We start from the raw sequence: 8,716 nt of genomic DNA, 5'->3' as shown, positions 1-8,716 counted from the left end.
CCGGAGGTCCATTCTTAACCTGAAACTGTTCTTAACCTGAGGTACCACTTTAGCTAATGGAGCCTCCAGCCGCCGCGCCGCCGCCACACGATTTCTGTTCTCATCCTGAGGTAAAATTCTTAACCCGAGGTACTACTTCTGGGTTAGCGGAGTCTGTAAGCTGAAGCATATGTAACCTGAAGTGTTTGTAACCCAAGGTATCACTGTATCTAAAGAACCAGAAGAGGAAGTTGAGGGAACTCAAGGGAGGGGGGAGTTTGGGACTTACATATTATTTTGGTGACAATGATGATTGTGTTGAATACAAAATTATAAAACTTAATAAAATTATATATATATATATATATATATATATATATATAATTTCCTCCTCAGGGTTTCAGCTATCCTTTGCTATCTCCCATCAGCACTGGTCCCAACATTGCTTGGACAAGCCCCTCCATTCCATACACTTTGTGGCATTAAATATGAACTGCAGCTCACTTATCAGTGGGATGTTCTGCCACCTCAGCAGAAACGGTGGCAAAGCAGCTGAAGCCATCAGAGGCGCGGTACTTTCTAAGTGCTGTGTCCTCATCTGACCTTGGATTTGGCGGAGCCTGGCCCATTAGGACAAATGGGGCACGGGCAGAACAAACGCAGGCTGTTCTCCACCAATTTATTCTCACAATGTCCCTGTAAGGTAGTACAGTGACCGGCCCAAAGTCACCACTTGGCAGGATAGCAGAAGGGCCATATTTTGGTGCAGCTCTTGCTTTGCATGCAGAAGGTCCCAGGTTCAGTTCCTGACATCTCTAGGCAGGACAGGGGACGCCTTGTCTCTGAAATCCTCAACAGTCGCTGCCGGTCAGTGTAGGCAATACTGATCTCGATAGACCAATGGCCTGAGTCAAGAGAGCTTTTTTCCTCTGTCCAAGATATGCTAATCAGCAGTCTTGAAAATACAATCCATGATGGCTCTGCTGTGCCTCCACGGGTGGAGACAGTCATGCTCCTGAATACCAATTGCTGAAAATCACAGGAGGTGAGAGGGCTCAGATCCTGCTTGTGGGTTTCCCACAGATATCTGGCTGACCACATGGAGAACAGGATGCTGAGCTAGATGAGCCATTGGCCTGATCCAGCAAGCTGTTGGGTTTATACAGGGCCGTCTTAAGCATATCCGGCGCCATGGTGCAAAGATCCCTCTGGCGCTCCCCCTCCCCCCGTTACCCAGAGTTGCAGACCTTTTTTTAGGGAGGACGGCACTGCCGGAGACACACCTAGCTTTGCTGGGCTGGAGGAGGTAGGCAGTGGCTGGAGGGCAGCTCCTCCGGCAGGGAAGAGGCAGAGGCTGGACATGGCAGCTTCCGGCTCAGCTGACTGCTCTGTGCCATGGTGGCCATGGCAGGCAGAGGCTCTGGGCGCGGCGCTGTTTCGGCGCTGCATGGCAGAGGCAGGCGAGGGCGGCGAGCTGATGCCAGGAGGCGCCGCGTCCAGCCTCTGCCTCTTCCCTGGTGCCCTCCAGAATTTGGTGCCCTGGCACCCTGCGCCACTAGTCTCTATGGGTAAGACACCCCTGTGTTCATATGTGATTTCAGAATGTGTTAGCAGTTGGGAGAGTAGAAACAGCAATGGTAGTTTGTTCTGGACTTTAGTAATGAAGAATGGATTCCTTCCTTCCTTCCTTCCTTCCTTCCTTCCTTCCTTCCTTCCTTCCTTCCTTCCTTCCTTCCTTCCTTCCTTCCTCTCTCTCTCTCTCACACACACACACCTGCAGCACCCAGCAATGGTAGTTTGTTCTGGACTTTAGTAATGAAGAATGGATTCCTTCCTTCCTTCCTTCCTTCCTTCCTTCCTTCCTTCCTTCCTTCCTTCCTTCCTTCCTTCCTTCCTTCCTTCCTTCCTTCCTTCCTCTCTATCTCTTTCACACACACACATCTGCAGCACCCAGCACAAACTGTGGCGTACATACCTGACTGATCTTTTCATGCTTCATTGCCCGGAATGAACAGCCTAAATGCAGTGGTGCAGCTTTGCCTCTAGAGGGACCCAATGACCAACCCAATTTGAAGGAAACTTCACTAGAGTACAGTGGTACCTTGGTTTAAGAACAGTCCAGTTTAAGAACGATTCAGTTTACAGACTCCGCAAAACCGGAAATAGTGTCCCGGTTTGAGAACTTTATCTCGGTCTAAGAACGGAATCCGAACGGTGGAAGGGCACCAGTGGCGGGAGGCCTCATTAGGGAAAGCATGCCTCGGTTTAAGAACAGTTTCGGTTTAAGAATGGACTTCCGGAACGGATTAAGTTCGTAAACCGAGGTACCACTGTTCTGCTGGAAGGGACGAGAAATAGTAGCCTATATAGGCTCAGTTCTGCAAGAAGTTGAGAGGAAGGACTTTCCATACATAAGCAGGGTGGTCACAGGGCTTTCCTGATCTTGCAGTCGTACATAGATAGACAGTGAATTTTCCAGGACTTAAAAGCTGGGCTTCTCGGATGACCAAGGGATAGATGTATTATCAACTGATGGCTAGATCTTCAGAAGCCCTTTTCAAAATAGAGTTTTGAGGGGGGCTCTGGAAATCCCCTGTGGGCAAAAATAGTCATCTGGGTCAGCTCCACCCACTTGGCCTGGGTAGGGAGAAGGAGATAACAATCTGGATCATTGGGCTCAAAAGATTTCCCACCCCTGCCTTCAAGGGCTTGGGTCCAGATTATCTGAAGGACTACTTTCACCCATAGATTCCTTCCTTAGCCTTCAGATCTATTGCAGTCCTTGCTGAGGGCCCAGTGCTAAGATCAGTTGGGTTGGTATGCAGAAGAGATAGTGGCCTTGTCAATGGTGTTCCTCATATTCTGGAACTGCCTTCTAATGGGCTTTCTCCTTGGCCCTTCAGCACAGACATTTGGGCCAGCCTGATCTACTTCTTCACAGTGTCCTTTAATTGCTACCATAAGTAGCTTCTCCCAATGATCTGTCCTACTGTGACTGTTTTTCTGTTGCATCTCGTCTTCCCCTCCTTCCTTTGTATATCACTTTGTGAGAACATAGCTCTAAAAACTAGCTTAAAATATTTGTTGCTGTTGAATATTTTATTCATTGGTCAATTCCAGTAGAGTGTTACATGCTTGTATCAGTGATATATGTGTTGTGTTGGATGCTCAGAAACAGCCAGATCTCAAACTTTCCCTTGCCACCCTATCACCAGATGGTCCCTTGGAATCTTTCCAATGGAGAGAGATCTCTAAATGGGTAACAGTAAACAGCATGGCAGTTAGATCGTTTTGTATAAGGATTTAGATCGGAGTCTAGTGACAGAAGGGACAGAGCTGGGTTTGGGTTCAGTGGTTGACCAACAATATTGGAAGCAATGTCATAAATGCTTTGCCAAAACCCCAGTAAGCTTGTCGCACTTCCACCATAAATGTATGAAGGTCCCTCTGTTGTTGCAGGCCTGCTAACATCAGGATGAAGTTGCAGTGGTGATGCGAGAGAGCTTGAGCATGGTTTAGTGCCAGAAAAACACTACCTCCTGGACTCTGGATGAAATGGTCTTTATAGGAAGATTCACCCATATATTAGCCCAGGCATCTTAAGGTATTTTAAACAAATAAACAACAAAATAAGAATGTATGAGGCGTCCTAAGAGCAGCATTCAAATGCAATATCACAAATCCCGACCGGAAGCTGCCCAAATTACCCCCCCTGAGAAAGTTTTGGAAAGATTCATTTTTTCAGTTTCCTAAAACTTAACATAAATGTCATTTCTTCGACCCTTCTCTCATTTTGGTAACTTTTAAGAGAGGTGTCTAGAGATACTGATTTTGGGAGACAGTTCTCTTTCCAGCGGCTTGTCATCTTGCACCCACACACTTTATGACAGGTGACAAAAAGTTCCGCTTTTAAAATCAGTTGAGCAGATCTCACTTAGAAGTCATCCACATATATATTTGGAAGTTGGGAGGAGCAATCTAAGCTCCGATCTGACATGCTGGATGGGGTTTGAATGGGGGTGTTCATCTGCCCAGCTCTGCATGCCTCTGCCACTGGGGGAGCCCTATCACTAAGGAGCACTCTAGTGTTCCAAAAATGGTGGACAGAAGCTGCAGGTGGTAGTATTCCTGCTGGTGATAACCAGTGCAAATACCCAGAATGGGATGTTTTGGGGTGAAGAATGGGTGGCAATGTGGTGGGCCATGCCTTGGAAACCAGGAATTACTGACATCCCTTTGTTTGGGCCATCACCTCTCCTGTAGTGGATCAGGACTGTGGATCACAAGACTCAGGTTAGCTGATGGAAAAGGGAAGCCAGATATGGTGGGTCAGTTTATTACATAGGAAACATTGGATTGTATCCAACAAAGTTCTGCTCTGAGTAGAGCCATTGAAATTAATGGACCCAAGTTAGCTGCATTGAATACAACCCATTATTTCTCATTCTTTGACAGGTGATGAAAAGGCTGCTGCATCTTTTTCTTCTTCCTGTACAATGTCCCTGGGAGGACACTGGGAGGATGGCAATGCATGTTTCAGGAGCCATTCCAGGTAGCTATTGCATGTTGATGTTTTTAATGGTTAAAAGTCACCAGATCTTGTTAAGAGTAGAAGACCCAGAGAGCACGGCCAATGATCAGGGTTGATGGGAATTGTAGTCTAGAAGGATATGAACTGGCCACAGGTCCTTCACCCCAAATCTTGGCACATGAATTGCAATGGGGATTTTAAAAAAATGTAATAATACAGTGGTACCTCGGGTTACATACACTTCAGGTTACATACTCTTCAGGTTACAGACTCCATTAACCCAGAAATATTACCTCAGGTTAAGAACTTTGCTTCAGGATGAGAACAGAAATCGTGCTCCGGCGGCGCAGCGACAGCAGGAGGCCCCATTAGCTAAAGTGGTGCTTCAGGTTAAGAACAGTTTCAGGTTAAGAACGGACCTCTGGAATGAATTAAGTACTTATCCTGAGGTACCACTGTATAAGCTTAGTAAATTAAAAAAAATAAGGCAATCAATTGGTGTGAAGGGGGCATAAAAATGGGAAAATATAGAAACAAGTGGGAAGTTCATGGTCATTCATTCTTCTGTATCTGTTGCTCTCCCATTCCCCTACACACTTCTGAAATGTGGTCACGTTGAGTGCCGAAGACCCATTGCTTGGCCATGATGCCTCGAGACCAAATGGTTGGGGCAGCATCTCCCTGGTACAGCAGGGGCCTTGTTCCATTCCTAGCGCTTCAGTAGAATGCTGAGTGCCAACCCACAGGGAAACGAAGAGGGACATCTGGGAAGTTCTGGCTAGCTGCAGATTTGTTATGATGCTAATTAGCAGTGCAGCAAAGCAAAGGGTGAGCATGTGCGATTTGCGTTGTTGGCAAGGGTGAGGCTCGAGCGCGCGGCTTCCTGTTACATTTCGGCTTTGGCGACGGGTAGCCGCTTGGCTCTGAATCACGGGGAAAGGAATGTACTCCTTCTTAGCACATCTGTCATTAAACTAAAAATAATAATAAAAAAATCCCCACTGACAAATTACTTGGCGTGAGTTGTCTCGGGGAATTCGCAGGTCTGATTACCTGCCATGTGCAGATAAAATCTGATCGCCCTGCAGATGGCTGGAGAGCTGTGGAGAGCAGCCATGGCTTTGCTGTCAGGGAAAAAAATGCTCCAGTTGTTCGAATCTCTGTGGAGAGAAGGAGGAGCTGGCTGCCATTTGTCTTCTCAGAACAATTGGTCTAAAGCAGGGGTGGGGGAGCTCAGACTCAGAGGCTAAATGTGGCCCTTCAGCCCTCTCTATCTGGCCCCTAGGACTCTTCCCAGGCTATGCGCTGTCCTAAGCCACACTCCTCAGCAGTCCTGAGATGCAGCCTCCTTGGGTGCTTTTGCCAGCCTGGTATATGTCCTTGAACTCTGATGATGCTTTTTGCTTGCCTGGACAGAAAGCAATGTGTACAGTGGTACCTCGGGTTACATACGCTTCAGGTTGCATACGCTTCAGGTTACAAACTCCGCTAACCCAGAAATAGTGCTTCATGTTAAGAACTTTGCTTCAGGATAAGAACAGAAATTGTGCTCCGGCGGCGCAGCAGTAGCAGGAGGCCCCATTCGTTAAAGTGGTGCTTCAAGTTAAGAACAGTTTCAGGTTAAGAACAGACCTCCGGAACGAATTAAGTACTTAACCCGAGGTACCACTATATGTACAAACTAGCCTACTGGTGAAAGATAAAATTCACACTGGTTGCTCCGCCCACTTTTGCCTCTGGCCCCGCCCACCTCTGGCATGTGGCCCTCGGAAGGTCGCACAGAAGGGAATGTGGCCCTCGGACTGAACAAGATTCTCCACCCCTGTTCTGACATGACCCTCCAAGCTTCTTGGTGGGATTTTTCCTTCTTCTTATGTAATAAATTGGACCTCCTTTGGGGATAAACCCCTAGAGCCCAAACTTCTTATATGTGGCAGTGCCCCAATTGTGGAATTCTCTCAGTTAGGTTTAGATTGGCCCTGTAACCTCGTTGGGGGTTTTTACTTTTGGACAGGCAGTAAAAAACAAAAACAAAAATCCTATCCCACTTGGCTTTTTAAGAATTATACGAGATGGGGCATGCATATTTATGGTACGACAAGGTTAAAGTTCATAAATTGTTCAAAAACCATATTGTTAGAAAAGCAATTTTTGCAGTCTGGTTGAAATACAAAGACTTATTAGAGAGTAAAACCCCGAGGTGGTTATCACCGATGGAGGCTAAGGCTCGAAAAAGACTCAATATGGAGGCCTACTGGCCGAAATATTGGGAAATAATTGAAAAAATTGGAGACAATTGGAGGTTGCAGAGCCTGGAGAAATTAAAAAATAAGGTGCGGGACTGGTTACACTATGCTCAAATTCAAGAGGTTTTTAAAATAGATAAAAAAGTTGGTTTCCAGGTGGAAAAATCGAAATTGGAGACAGAATTGTTAGAACCAAAGACCAAGACATTATCGAGAATGTATAACTTGCTGCTTAAGTGGAATACACAGGATGAGACAGTTAAATCTGCCATGATAAAATGGGCACAGGATGTTGGACATAACATTATGTTCGAAGACTGGGAAAGGTTATGGAACACCGGAATGAAATTTACGGCATGTAGTGCCTTGAAGGAAAACATTATGAAAATGATATACCGGTGGTACATGACCCCAGTCAAGTTAGCTAAGATATATCACCTGTCTGATAACAAATGTTGGAAATGTAAGGAGGCAGAAGGGACATTTTTTCATCTCTGGTGGACCTGCCCAAAAGTGAAGGCCTTCTGGGAAATGATTTATAATGAATTGAAAAAGGTATTTAGATATACCTTTCCTAAGAAACCGGAGGCCTTCCTGCTGGGTATGGTAGACCAGAAAGTGTTAAAGAAGGATAGAACTTTTTTTATGTATGCTAGTGTCAGGGAACTGACATCTAAAGCGCCGCAGGTGCAAAGGCTCCCTGAGGTTGAGAGAGCAGTAGCAGCGGAAGAGGGAACCAGTAGAGGGCGAGCAAGAACTCCAAGGGAAAGTGAGTCGGAGGGATGGCTCAGAGACGCTTCAAGCGAAACCAGTGGGGAGGTCTCAGGACCTCCTATAGGGACACCCACACCTCGACGGAAACTGTCACGCCGAGAGGCCAGACGACGTGTTTCCGTTAAGGAGCTTTTATGTTGGAAACGTTTCCGAAAGCAGCCACTTTCGGATACTACTAGTGATTGACGCAGCCATGCTGGAGGGGCTCCGTCACAGGCAGAGGTTTGAAAACCTGATCAAACTCTGAGGGACTTGCATTTTACGCACAAGCAGCTCATCGTCCCATCACAGCAATCCGAAAGTCACCGAAAGCCAGCTTGTGCAGAGAGAAGCATCATGAGCAACCCAGCCGGAACCGGGGGTGCAGGAGCAGCTGGAGGGGGTCCAAGCCTGGAAGAAAGGTACAGAGCGTTGGAGATCCAGTTGGCGCTGCAAACGGCGAGGCTTGAGGAGAGGAGGGCTCAGGATGCAGAAAAGGGAAAGGAGAAAACCACCCCGCTCGCCAGAAAGGTACCAGGATTGGTGCAGAAATTCGGGGGGGATCCCAGGAACTATCATGCCTTTAGAACAGAGATGCAATACGCTCTAAACTTGCAGTTTGATGACTTCCCCGACGAGGAATCGCGAGTGGCGTATGTGATTGGCCATCTCGAATCCGGGGCGAAAGATTGGGTTAGACCCCTGATGGCAGCGAATAATGAGATCTTAAAGGACACGAGGAAGTTTTTTCGTGCCATGGACCTGATGTTTTCCAGCGATATTGAGCAGGGGGTGGTGCGAAGGCAGTTAATGGCTTGCCAGCAAGGAAGCAGATCTGTCCGTGAGTACTGGACTGAATTTACTATGCTGATTCATAAATTGGGGTGGGACCTATCGGCGGAGCCCATCCAAATGCTTTTCGAAGAGGGGCTTTCTTCAACCGTCAAAGATGAGCTTTCCCGGGGGCCCAGGGCGGAGTCTATGGACCAATTAACCAAATCTGCGCTGGCCATAGGAGCGCGCCAGGAGGCGAGGGCTTTGGAAAGGCGGGAAGGGAAAGGAGACCGTTGGAGGGAGTTCCGCATTCCAGACATTCCAGAGCCATCTTTCCCGCCGGCAGAGCCGATGGAAGTTGGAACAGCGCGGGCGCGCGCAGTTTCAAATCCCAGTGAAGGGCGGAAGAAGGAGGGAAAGAGCGCCAAGAGAT

Source organism: Podarcis melisellensis (genome assembly GCF_964234715.1).
Source record: "Podarcis melisellensis genome assembly, chromosome: 8".
NCBI classification, from domain to species: domain Eukaryota; kingdom Metazoa; phylum Chordata; class Lepidosauria; order Squamata; family Lacertidae; genus Podarcis; species Podarcis melisellensis.
The sequence above is the reverse complement of the archived record's forward strand: the minus strand, read 5'-3'. Positions refer to the sequence as shown.